The sequence below is a fragment of the Lathamus discolor genome, chromosome 6 (genome assembly GCF_037157495.1).
Source record: "Lathamus discolor isolate bLatDis1 chromosome 6, bLatDis1.hap1, whole genome shotgun sequence".
Taxonomy (NCBI): domain Eukaryota; kingdom Metazoa; phylum Chordata; class Aves; order Psittaciformes; family Psittacidae; genus Lathamus; species Lathamus discolor.
The window spans coordinates 56,135,804-56,149,470 of NC_088889.1; the positions used below are offsets into that span (position 1 = coordinate 56,135,804).

At 39.3% G+C, this 13,667-nt stretch overlaps 1 long non-coding RNA gene across 1 annotated transcript; it reads right to left on the bottom strand.

Moving 5' to 3' along the window:
* Positions 1-1,804: 1,804 nt before the first annotated feature.
* On the bottom strand, positions 1,805-11,252 carry LOC136016168 (uncharacterized). The gene is made up of 3 exons (XR_010613519.1): positions 11,100-11,252; positions 9,775-9,888; positions 1,805-2,324 (listed from the first exon to the last, which is right to left on the bottom strand). It is a non-coding gene; the product is annotated as an uncharacterized LOC136016168 (long non-coding RNA).
* Between the last annotated feature and the right edge of the window lie 2,415 nt (positions 11,253-13,667).

Sequence of the window (13,667 nt, forward strand, 5' to 3'; positions counted from 1 at the left end):
ATTTGTCCTTGCCTGTTACATTCTACAGAAACTCTATCTGAGTTTTTTAAGACCATGTTCTTTTTTCTTGCTTCATGCCTCATTCAGTGTGTAAGTGCCCTGATTTTATTTCTTTGGCATCTTGGTAATTTCAACTCTGTATACTTACTTATTCTATCATATTGTTTTCAAAGAAAGAGCAGAGGTTTTAGTGGAAGCTTGTAAGCGGTCAGGCTGGCTCTGGCTCTGGGTCCATCACAGCTGGAGTTGATCTAAGTTTGGGCTGCTTTGTCCTCTTCTCTATTGCCTCTGGCTCTGTGTTTCCACCTTCTGTGCTGTGCTGGCACTAACTCTTGTCTGATCATTCTGTGAATTGCTTCTTGGAGCAAATCTGGCTGAAAAGTATTTTTGTTTAGTTGTTTTTTCACTTTTGTGGGGTTAGCTTCCAGACAAGTCACCTCCCTCAGCTGGCTCCTGCACACTTATGTGGGTGTTAGTGCTGATGCAAGGGAAAGAATAGAAATGCTTAGTTGATTGATAGAGAAAGGATGCAAGGTAAGGCTTTGTCAGCCTGAATGTTTGTTGGTTTAAGATGCCATAGGATCCTACCTGCAGGCTGCAATTCCACTCTTTCTTTAAGCTGGTATGATCTCCACACCAGGACCCATTCGCTCATCACTGTCCCCTCCTGTGCCAGCACTAGTTTTTGTGTAGCTGTGTTACTCCAAATCACAGCAGATGTCCTCTCTCTGTCTCTCAAATCCAGAGCAGTTTCTTCAACTGACTGAATATGTAGCCACTTAATATTACTCTGGCAGTGAGGATGAGGAAAGAAAAGTAAATTCTGTGGTGCCAGCCTTCATGCTTTGTAAAGTAACCATTGAATTGCAGCTTGTGAAATATATATATTACATTTTACAAACGAAACCAATCTGTTTAGCCTTGATATGACTTCTAAGACTGTTCTTATATGGAAGATTGTTTCCCCCTACCTCCTCCTCCAACACATAACTCCCAATTTAGGTCTTTTGACAGACACCTGTAAGTCTGTGTCAGTATAAAGCCCAGATCTGGCATTGTTCATATTCCAGAAGTTAGTATATATACATATGTATATGTACTCCATTTGTATATACATAGAAAATTAAGAAAACAACAGGGTTATGAAAAACATGGCTTTAGGAGATTTTAATTGAGAAATACTTTTATATGCTTCCCTGAAGTGTGCAGCTGAAGGCATAGGAATGGAATAGGCAAACCCGCCTACGGTGTAAATGATTCCTTTAGCATTTTACCTAGGTGATGGCCTGCCCCAAGATTCCCATTCTCAAGTAACACAAAGCAGGAAAATGACAAAAGGTAAATGCTAAGACCAGACAAAGATTGCAGTAGTTGTGCAAAACAGAATTAATCTCATTTGCTTTAGTCACAAGAAGATAGTTATCTAGCTTAAATTAGTTGTTTACAAGTCCTTTTTAAGTTCGGGAGAAAGGGACAGACTCCTTCAGTGGCTGGTTTGTTGCTTCTTATTCAGGAGCAAAACAGAGCAATATTGAAACATATTATGGAGATACCTCTCTGTATGTATAAAGGAATTCTACACAGTTAGCTTAGACTAGAGATCTACTTTTCACTTCCCAAATGAGATACAATTGAGCCTCAATGTTAGTTTATCACATGTACAATTTTATTCCCTTTAAGTATAGAAAACCTTTATATGGCTAGCAGTTTTTCTGTATTAACAAATTTCAATTATTTCATCAATTTATCAGTTACTCTTTACAGACAGAACTACATCCATTTTAAAGAACTTTTAAGTTTGTACGAAGTGTATTGATTTGGTCAAGAAAGAAATTCTAAGCAAACATCTGAGAAATCAATATTTTTAATGTTTTCATACACAAAAAAATCTAATTAAAATAATGCTGGAAACTTTATTATGTTTTTATCATAGCTTGGTTATTGAATGTAGAGCTGTTTATTTTGTCCAGTGAGTATGTTCATGAAACCTTAATGAATTTTTAGCATAAAGCTTTATCTGGCTAATAATAGGACATCATCTGCATAAGTGTTCTAAAAACCATAAGGTAACCAGATCTTAAGGAGTAGTATCTCTGCATCTAAAGGGCAAGAGTCTAAATCTGAATGTAAGTATAAAAGCTGGAAAAGATTGAACATATGCTATTTCCCACCAGCACAATATTAAATGCAATTATTTTCTTTCTGCTAAAATCTTGAATATATCTTGCAACACGACCTCAGAGAGTCCCCTGCTGCTGTTGATTATAGTGAATCCCACTTCCTGCCACCCAGTAAGTCTTTGCAATTTTCTCTTTTTCGCCACCCTGTGGAGATAAATAATGTATATTAATGTGAAAGTATCAACAGTAAAATCCCTTAATATTCTCCATAAAATAAAGCTTCTCTCTAAATCAAAGGATTTGTATCTTTCATTAATTTTTTTTGAGGAAAAAGAAGCAAGTTCTTAATGTAAAGGCTTTGAAAAGTTTGACTCTCACTCTTGGAAAACAAGTGTGCCAAATACTATATAGGAGAGAGATGGGGGGTTTCTAGAATTGAAAAAGGATTTGGTGTGGTGTACTACATTTAGAGTGCAGATATTAGTCTTTTCCTAACTTAGTCTTTCATTAAACAGGCCTTAACAAATCTGTGTTCCACCTCCTTTGACCCAGAACCATAGAACATATGTCAGAGTACTTTGTGTTGTTTCTTAAGAACTGATACCTGTGCTAAACACAATGATTACAGAGGATATTTTAAAAAAGGTTCATCATGTGTGGCTACAGTAGATGCATGCATTCAAATCTGATACACTGCTAATTACACACTCGACTCTTCCCAGTTTCATACATTAAAAATCGAAACATGACAAATTTTCTTTGCAACTCAGTTCTAGAAAGGACAGGAAAAAGAAAGGCAGAAGCTATGACAGCTTGAATACAGCTTTACAATCTAGGTTTAGGTTTCAGTGTTTAAGTGGAAAACCACTGTACTAAAGAAATTGTTGCTTGCTGATCATAAGAGTTGGGGATTTGGGGTGTGTGTGACCATATTGTTTCTGAAGTGCTCTCCTTTTACTCAGTGTATTTTTCTTTTTAATTCCAACTTCCATGAGCATGGGCTCCTTTGCTGTACGTTTCCCAATTTAGATTTATTAAAAACAACTATAATGTCCACCTTGGGCATACCTTTCTATTGCATACATTAGAAAGCTAATTGATAGGTGTGTTCCAAACATAAAAGAAGAAAATTAAAAAAAAAAGAAAACCCCACAGAACAGAAACCTTAGTCACAGACATTTCAGATAGTTGTCTGAGAAAACTAACCATTCCATATTATTAAAACACCATCAAGTTAACAGCAAAATACTGAGACAGAGACAAATTGTGTCCCCTCCTCTGTGGTTGTGGCAGGCCAGCATTCAAGGACGCAGCCAGGAATACAGTTTCTGTGGGAAGAAGGGGAGGGTGAAGGGAAGATACCTTTTCTGTCTCTGGGCTGAGGAACATGGTACTAGAAAAAAAGGACAGTTGTGAGCTGCATTGTACTAGCTGGTTTGGTACTTGGCATTAGTGCAGTACAAGCACAGGCTGTTTCAGACTGAGGGAGCGACTATTTTCTTCTTTCACCTCTATCTGCTCTACCAATAACAGCTGATGGGAAGCTATTTTCCCCATAGAGTTTTTTGAAAGGTAGACAAAATATTTTCAATTATGCCTTGCTGCTAGATTTCTGTGTAAATAATTTGTGTTACAGTAAAAATCCATCCAAATCAGGAAGACTGTTTGATACTTTCAGCCCCAATTCTATAAACATTTATGTGCATGTTTAGTTTTAACTGTGTGAGCAGTATCCATTTGGGTGAAGTTAAGTATGGCTGTAGCTGCAAGTTGGAAACTTGACCTACTTTGCATATCATTATGTATTTAGTGTAATTTTAGTCTGAGAGGGTAGCCTGTAGATGGGAAGTCTGAGTTGTGGAAGAGTCCATCGAAGAAATGAAATCTGGCCAACTAATATGAACTAAGTATTTTTGCACTTTAGTGTAATATATTCATTCACAACTGAATAAGTGGTAGGAATAGCATAAGCACTAACAGAAATCAGAATTTATTCAGTGTCTGAGGCAAAAACCAAAACCAACTTGGATGGTGGCAACACGCAGGTTAACATAAATACCTTTTATGATTAGAACTGAAGGTTTGGGAATTATTTTACACTTTGCAAAGAGCTTTTTATAGAATCATAGAATCATAGAATAGTTAGGGTTGGAAAGGACCTAAGGATCATCTAGTTTTGAAAATGTATATACAATAAGATAGCAAAATTTTGTTAATGTCAAGTCAGTTATGCATCCTTTTGCTTGTACCTGAACATTAGAGAAGCAGTATTTTAAAAAAATCTTTCTATTGAAGGTGATATAAGGCTTTAAGCATGTGAAGCCTGAACCTCATTACTAACTTGTATGAGTATTTTTACACATTATCTATTCCATTAATGTAGTTCCTGATACCGCAGAAGTTTATATGCCTAGAATTATACATATAATGTATATGAGTGAATAATTCTATTAGAGTAAATTGGACTACTACAAATGTGTGAAGTGAAATGTGCATATGAGCCTTTGCAGGGCTGGCACTTTTAATGGTAATCTTGTTACGCATAAATATAATTGATATTTGAGGAGTCTTTTATGAATTAAATCTCCCAACAGTCTCTTTCCATGTAGAGAAATAGAATAAGATGAAAAGTCCCGAAAGGGTAGGCCCCATCTTTTCAGAGACATATGCCCACATTCGCATACATCCAATATAAGCAGATATGGATCTGTCTAAATTGAGCTTGAGGCATGCATTCTTTGAATTTTTTCTACTCAAGTGACTTGGTGAAAGTGACTTGTTCAAAAACACTCTGTAGGTTTGTAGCACAGCCAGGAATAGAATCCCACATCTCCTGACTCACAGCTATAGACCAGACTTCTTCCTAAATCTGTGTGAAAAGTTAATTTGCCATGTTTCTATATGAAAGGGAATTTATTAATATTGTTGCTACCTTCCAGTGTTTCATAATTTTTTTTATATTATCCCATTCAATAAAGGTGTAGAACTAAATGTGGCCTTACCCTGGGTAGATGCAGAGCATCTGGTTTATACAAATGGTTTCCTACTAAAAAGAAAAACTTAGAACTGTAGATTAAAATGCACAGTTCTTGTGCTGTTGCAATGTTAAGAAGTCCTCGTTGTTATGAATGTGCATTATGAGTATATTGTACACAGTCCTGGTATGCAAATGTGTAGCATTCAGAGAAGTGAAATAATTCTGTGTTATTATTATCTTTGTAAATTGCATCTTAAGAGTTTGCTGAGGACTTTACGATGGCAGTTTTCTATAGTCACAGCCATACAGCACAAAGTGTTTCTTTCATTATTAACAATAACTGAGCCAATGAAAATGCTTTTAAATATACACCAGACAAGCAGTTATCCAGCTCTTCCTTCTCACCATCCACAAACCATCTTTTAGCATCTTATAAACGAGCATGTAAAATAGCTTTGTAAACATCTGCTTTTCATTGTTAATTGTCAGGGAAAACTAGAGATTTAAATGCTTCTTTTGTAGCATTCCTTAATCCTATCAGAAAGGATAGCTCAAGATGCTTCTCCTTTCTTCAGTGCAGATATCTTCTCCAGGCTATGGATTTGCTTTTTTTTTTTTCCTTTTAATATTGATACTTCTTGTTTACTTATAAACAGCTTGTTTTGTGTCTCATTTTGGAAGGTCTTGCATATTGTAGTCTGTGGAGCAACTCAGTAAATTTAAACAAAAGATACTATGTAATTATTGATTACTGTGTAAAATGTGTTGAAACGACATTTTTTCCTCATTAGGATCTGTTTAGTATTTTCTTTCATGTTTAAACTATCAGATTACATATTGTATCATGCATATTCAGTACGAAAACAAGTGTACATGTTCATACTGTCCTAAACCAGCAAAAATAAAGAAATAAGTTTTATACTGCTACAATACAATAATTATTAAAAAAAAAACAACAAACAAAACACTGCATTTATTATGGTTAGCTTTTCTGTTCTAATAATCAAGTCATTAATGTCAGTTGAGTGTGTCTGGCAATGATTTACCTAAGGTAGCATTCATAACACACAGTAGCTGCATTATACAGGAAAAATAAATCTATTCGTGTTACATTTCCTACCTTTAAATCTGTTTGTTTTAATCTTGTATTATGTTTCTGGGTTTGTAACATTTGACTTTTTGCTGCTTGCACACACTAAAGAACATTCATGGTTTAAAACTATTTCATGTTTTATATTTCTTGAACAGGAATAAATATTTTTTTACATATTTTTCCAAATCTGCTTCATTGGGAAAAGATACAGATTGTTTGGGGTTGTGGTTTGTTTTTTCTTTCCAGTTAGAGTTTAAATGTTTCCATAGCTTTCGGGTTTTAATTTTGGTGGTTTTGAAGTCAAAGTCTGCTTAACTACTTTCTCCAGCTTGGTTACAGTTTTAAAATAATTTAGAATTCTCCCTGGTTTGTTAATTAAATAATAATTGAAGGGGGTACTGTTGCCTATTTATATTTTTATTCCTGGTTTTCAATACTTACTTCTACAACTTCTTAAAAGAATTCTTAAATGGACCTCAGCATCACTGCATGTAAAATTAATTGAAATGACATATTGTTGCAGTTTCTATGACAACCATATCATGATGCCGATGCTCTCAAAAATTTATAAACTACAATTTCAACTATGCTAATACCATCGAGTGGAGCTAACACTTATTTACTTAATATTCTTACTAGAATTAAGCTTTCAATACTTCATTAAAAAAATCAGAAAAAGGTGTACGTCAGTGTTTTTCATTTGATGTTGGTTTTTTGTAAGGGAGTTCTGATTTTTATGAAAACATTTCAAAATTTAGCTCAGCTACATAATGTTGATGAAGAGCTTATTCACTCAAAACAAAGAAAATGTATGTCATCAGTCATAAACTTTTAAACATGACATTCCAAAATAACTCTTACAGCGTAATCCACTGCAGTTGATTTACAAATAGTCTTGTTTTGCTAGTGGAATATTTAAAGCCAATTTATTCCTATTCCTACTGTCCTGGATACTAAACCTCAGATGCTTGTGATATGAGAGTACTGATTCACTGGCATGACTTACATAGAGTCACAGAATCATAAACCCCCTAAAAATATCTATATGTTACTGTCTCATTATACTGTAAAGGTTAAAAAGGTTTGCCTGGTAACTGGAATTTTTTCTTTTTTTTTTTTTCCATATTAAATATATACCTTTAGTATAATCATGTTATTCCATCAATCTGCAGGCTTTTAGAAGTTAGCTGATTTTAACAGTTTGACAGGGAACTCTATTACTCAGGCAACACTCACACTGGAATCAATGAGTGTTTTAGTTGAGTAAAAAATTTAGGACCAATGTAAGATGCCTTATTCAAGTTACTTCATAATTATATAGATTGCAGTGACCTAAAAAATAGTGAGTTTTGCTCTCAAAACATAGTTATTTTATTCAGTCTAGCTTGCACTTATTAAAAAAGTGTGGTTTCTATTTAAAATGCGTGATTCTCAGGTATATGAGTTATTGATCATTGATTCAAATAGGAAATAAAACACCTTGATCTTCAGTCATTTGTCTTAGGAAGATTCCAAAGCAGTCAAATCACATTTACTTTACCTCAGTCTTAAATTTGATATTATGTTAGAAAAACGTTTTATATAATTGAATGTTCAAATATGTTGAGATCATGTCGCATTTTAGTTTTTAGCAGTCTGAATACTTTCAGCAGTTTCTACCCAATGTTCCTGGTTTAGTAAGCTATATTTAAACATGTTTTGAAAGATTTATACAGTGATTTCCTTCTTAGTCAACTTTGTTGCAAGAAGTTACTACTGTGTATTTTGGTTAGAAAATGTAAAGTGTGCTAAGAGGTGATCAAAGGGAAGAGACAGCCATACTACCCGTTCAGTATGCCATGATATTTATAAGCTCTGGGTAAAATGGGACAGTCTGAAACGACTTTGCACCCCAAAATTTCTTTGTAGACATTTTGTCTTATGCCTTTTTATTTTCTAAACAGCTTATCCTTTTTTAGCATCATCATTTTGATCCTCATAATAAGAAGCAGGCACTTTATATGCACAGGACTTGAGCTTCTGTGCAACTGACAATGGCATGAGCCTACAAGATTAGGCCATATTATCACGGATCTACAAGAATATCTTAAAGTCAATGCAATTTATAAATGCACAGCAGTAGTAATATGAAATGCAAAATAATTGGCCTGTCTTGAGGGTTCCTTGCATTTCTGTTCATGTGGCTTAGTGGCAATGCATTTATTTGCAAGGTGGACCAGTCCTTGGGTCAAACAAAGCTTTGTATATTTTTTCTAGCCTTCAGGGTTTTGTGGGTTTTGTTTATTGGCTTTTTTTTTTTTTTTTATTTTGTTTTACACAGTGTCTTGTTTGTAGCATGATAGCTTGGTCAGGAACTTTAAAAATTACACTTTTTTGTTGGAATTTTTTTTGGGGGGGAGGGGTGATGGAACAAAACTAGGTAGGAATAAATACATGTTATAATATAGTCTATACATTACTCTGTTGAACTCCAACACGTGCTGCCATTGCCAGTGAAAAAAGAAAAGCCCTGTGGTGTGCTGATAAACCTGTACAATACTTCATAGGAGCTTGCAGTCATCATGTTAGCAAAGGTTTTTCTGTAACTGAGATTCTAGGGAAAAATATTTAGCAACCTTTGTGTTTATACCACTGACCTACAATTTACTCTGAACTGTAATATAAAATAGGACTGCTGTTGGCTGTAAGAGGGTCTTGTAGCATGTGTCCCCGCACAACTCCTCAAATGTGTGGGTACAGACAGGCCAGCCTAGCTTCCCACCCATCCTCATTCACAAGCTCAGCTATTCCCAGCTCTGATTTCCAGCTGATAATATCAGTATAATCCGGAAGGCCACACAGGGTCAAGGAAGAGATGCCTCAGTACAACTGCGATGATTGCTGTAAGCATCTCTTGTGTGGCTTTGGGTTACTTCTGAAAAAGTATATTTAAAATCAGTGCTAATCTTGAACTGCTTTTTCAGTTCAAGTTAACAGTGGGTTAGGGTCATCCTATTATACAGAGATGGGAATAGAAAAATTCTTGAGACGACAAGTAGGCAAATACAGCTGTTAGGTGAAATACCTGGAACAGGGGGAGCAGATGCATTGCAGTGGAAATGTCTGCACCTTCCACAGCCATGCTACTGGTTTTCTTCTTTTACTCCATACCTTCGAAGTATCAGGTATCCAATCTTAATGTGATTTCTAATCACAGCTGCATGTAATAGCTTTTTCTCCCCCCCCCCCCCCCTTTTTTTTTTGAGCTTGTTGTTAGTGTTGTTGAGATTCATTTGCAGAGCTTACTCGGCCAGTGCAACTTGTGTCCGAGAGTTTGGTGACTTCACCTCTGTGGGTGCAGTTAAGTGCTTTTCTGGGTGCCAGAATGCCCTGATGTGATGATGAATGCTTTTCCAGTGGCTGGGGAAGAGCTGCTAAAAGTCCCATGAGAGAAGCTTTTCCTGAATTAAGGCTTTTTATGGGAGTAGGGCTAGCAACAGCAACGTATTGTGATGCACTGTGCCCCTATATGCCAGGATCTGTCTGCTAAAGCTGATCCATACCTATAGCTTTTTTTGTGCCTGGAATGTGCCTGAGAAACTCACCATACTGAGTCTTGCCAGCAACTTTTAGCAGTGTGACCCCAAGTACTGTTCATGGGTAATAACAAACTAGTCTGTCTTCTTTTTTTTTTTCGTTTTTTTTTCTTGTTTCCATTCCTTTACATTAAGGGGAAAAAAAAAAAAAAAAAGAAAAACAAAAAACACCACCAAACAACAACAACAACAAAACCCCAAAACCACCAAAACCAAAGAAACAGCCACAAACTCGAGTGTAACATAAACCCCAGCCTCTGACTCGAAATCATCTGAAAGACTTGAGACACAAAATCCTCCAGGAAAGCCTGGGCAGTGCAAGTGGCCTGGCTGTGGCCGGGAAGGAGGCAGAAAGAAGCTGCAGAGAGGAGCCAGCAGCGCTTCCTGGCACACGCCCGCGAAAGAAGCTGCCCTTGAGCGGAGACGACGGATGCGTTTGCGGGGCGAGGTGCCGGGGGAGAGGGGCCTCGGAGCGTTCCCGCATCCGCCGAGTCCCTTCTCGGGGGGAGAAGGCTGAGCTCAGCGCTAACGAGAAAGGCAGAGGAGGAAGAGGGACTCTGGGCAGACTGCTAAGGAAACACCGTTGTTGGGGTCTTGCTTTGTGTATCCCTATCTCCCTAAATTCGCCTTAAGTTCTACCCTTCTGTTCGTGTGCTCGCCCGGGGCGGAGAAGACTGCCCGGCGGCGTTCCTGCGTCGTAGCCACCGGCCCCGCGCTCGCCGGCAGCGGATTCTTCGATGACTTTCGCGCTGCCGCAAACGCTGTTTGTTTTGCTTTGCGAAGTGCTAATCCGAGAGCTCCTTGGCTGGCGGTTGCTCTCGCTGCTTTATTTGCACTCGCCTCACGGTGGCGTTTTAAGCACATAAACAAAGCCCAAGTGAGCGGGAGAGAGGCAAGTGTGTTTTGTAGTTTACCTTTATTAGAATAACAGTTCCGTTAATGCTTTGGATAAATCAAAACTGTCTATTAAAGCGGTTCAAGTATAGGAGATGTGCGATGCTCTACGTCAGTGGAAGGCGTTTTAGTCTTCCCGGCCGGCACAAAGCCCGGATTAATTAGGGCGAAAGTCTCTTGTCATCTGAACTGCACGCTCTCACCTGGGGTTGGTTTCTCCCTCTCTTTCTCCCTTGTCTCTCTCCTCCCCCAGCCCCCCAGAAGTTTACCGTGAATGTGATGGAAAGCGTAAAGCAGCAGATGCCGACGTTAAACTCCAGCTTGACTTGAGTGTAGCGATCTGAGAAGCAGCCCTGAGCCACCGCCCTCATTAACACAGAAGCATGCCCCTGGGACCTGAGTTACCCGGAGAGAATAAACACAATATAGAGTCGTCTTACCTCCGAGCCGAGAGAGTAACGTTAGAGGTAGGAGAGGGCAAAGCGTGGCTCTCCTCCGTCCTACCTCGGCTGGTCTGTGATGGGCTGAGGCAGCGCTGCCGCCGCCTGCCCAGCTGGGATCCGCTCCCCAGCGCGCTCCCTCCGCCCCCCGGCAGGCAGTCCCCAAACTCAGCCCAGCGCAAATCCAGAAGTCAGGGGCAGCGTTTCCAGTCCATCTGTGCCGGTGCAAATACCCCATGGCTTCTCCGCCAGAGCGTGGAACAAATCTGCCGGTTGCCCTGAGTTTTTCTCAGGCTTTATTGGCAGTGTAGGAGCAGGTAAGGCGGCTGCTTGCTGCCAGCGATTCCCGTTGCACTTGCAGAGAGCAGCAGAAGCCGGTGGGAGTGTGGTCTGCGCTTCATTAGGGAGGGGGGAACGGACCCTGGAGGTGATGCAGTGAAACACTTCTACCTCCTTGCATTATGATTGTTACAGATCACGGGCGCTCTCCTTTTGTAACATTCACTTCAAGCATTCTCAAATCCAACCGGAGTAAGTTCTGATCCTCCCCTTTAGTTTACATTGGGGTTGTCAAAGGATTAAATAAATGAAACTTTATTTGACCGTGGAGTTTACAGACCCTGGGATCCCTGCGCGCTCTGGCCTTATTCTAATTCTATAGCGGTAATTACCCTTCGTTTCTTTAAGTGCAATAGATTTATTGCCTTAGAGACTATGCACAGTTTGATTGAATTATTCATTTTTTTTTCTTTGGTGTAGACTGCATCTGGGGACTGATGTGACGTGTAGATTTTTTTTTTTTTTTTTTTTTTTTCCCCAGGAACAAAGGGAATGTGGAAATGAAAGAGAGAGGGAGAGAGAGGCTGGCAGATGTGATGAGATGCGGTGAAGGTGTATCCAGCTTGGCACTCCCACTCCTCTCTTCTCCTCTCATTGCAGCCCTGGGTGACTCTCAGGCTAACACAAACAGCTTTTCTTCCGCAGCCTGCCCTCTGTCACTGTAAGTACAACAGCCTTCTCTTATCAGCATGCAAATTCCAGCCACACACTACCTTAGCCTGGTGTTTGCACTTTAGATTTACAGAGGGGACGTTTAAAATGAACTTTCCGAGACAGGAAGGGGTTTTCATGCCGAACTTGCTTTTATTTTCTTTGTAAAAGTTTATGTGTTTTTTTCCAGTTCCCCCCCCCCCCTTTTTTTTTTTTTGGAACGGGGGGTGGAGTGGGGAGATTGTTGCTGTGGCTTTTTGTCTCCCTATCAAGATGAGGCACAGTTTCAAATGAAATTAAAATCTCCTTGATCCTCTTTCTGCCAGGACAATACATTGTGTTGGCAGATGACGCTGTAAGGAATTCTGAGTTTTTGTTTTCAGTCAGATCTTTAGCTTTGGGCGCTACAAAATGTAAACGTCCCCTAAATTTTGAGGAAATCGCCAGAGGTTCTTATTCTAGGGGAGCTCGGACCAGCTGATGGGTTTGATTATGAAGAAACGTGCAGTACTTACATCTAGTCTAACAAAACTTTCTCCCATTCGGATGATCAGGCTTTAACTTCTTTTCCTTTAGCTTTCTTTCAGATGCTGTAGATTGTTTTGCAAAAGTTTCTCTCAACATCTCTAACAAGCCTATAAAAAGTCTTCATTGTTGGGGAGTGTCAGCAGAGGGAATTTATAAATATGCCTGTTAATTGTCCGGCATTAATTGGTGAGAGGGGAGTTTAGGATTGGACGAATGACTTTTAAGGTAGACTTTCTTGCCCTTTGAATCAAAACTTCTGAGACTGTTCCACCAACTCCACGGGAGTTTAGGTTTGCTCATCACCTTAAAGATGTGCAAGTGAACACACAGACAGGTTGCTTCACTTATTAAATGTTGCTTTACTTTAACGTATTTAATGAGGGAGACGGCGAAAAATGCAGTGACAGCTATGAACAGGTAAGTGCCCCGACGTGAACTGAGCGCCTCCGATCCCTTCCCTCTGCAAGGACCCACAGCAGTTCAGCATCCCATCCCAACATCTGTTTGCGCTCCCTGCTCCGGTTGCTTTTAGCCTTAATGAAGCAAGACCAAGGGAAGTAGTTTAAAACGCGGGCTCTAAACGTATAATAATGCTAAAAGTAAAAGCGTTTTCCTGTTTCTTGGCATGTGTATACGTTTCTACACGGCGGGTGTTCACATATGCAGACAGAGGGGACCGCAAATATTCCTGTGCAGCGCACATACCCGCACATTTACATACAATGCCCAGTGAACCCTCTTCTACCGCGGAGAAGTTACAGATCTCTGGCGCTGTGTGCTCCGTCTGTAACTTAATTGATCACACAGGGGAAGCAACAAGCTGGAGTGTCTACTCGCGCTCCGCCTGGGAGCGTGGATGTATCTCCGCGGTATTCTGCCCCAGCGAATGTCACTCGCTGCAGAGGGCTTGCGGGAGCGCAGCGAGATGCTCCTCGATTTAGAGCTAGGTGGGCGGTAAAATTTATTTGACGCCTTAATTATCTCTTGTCCCATTACCGCCTCGTACTTAATAAGGAGGATGCTACATATTGAGGAGTGTTTGTGGGGTTT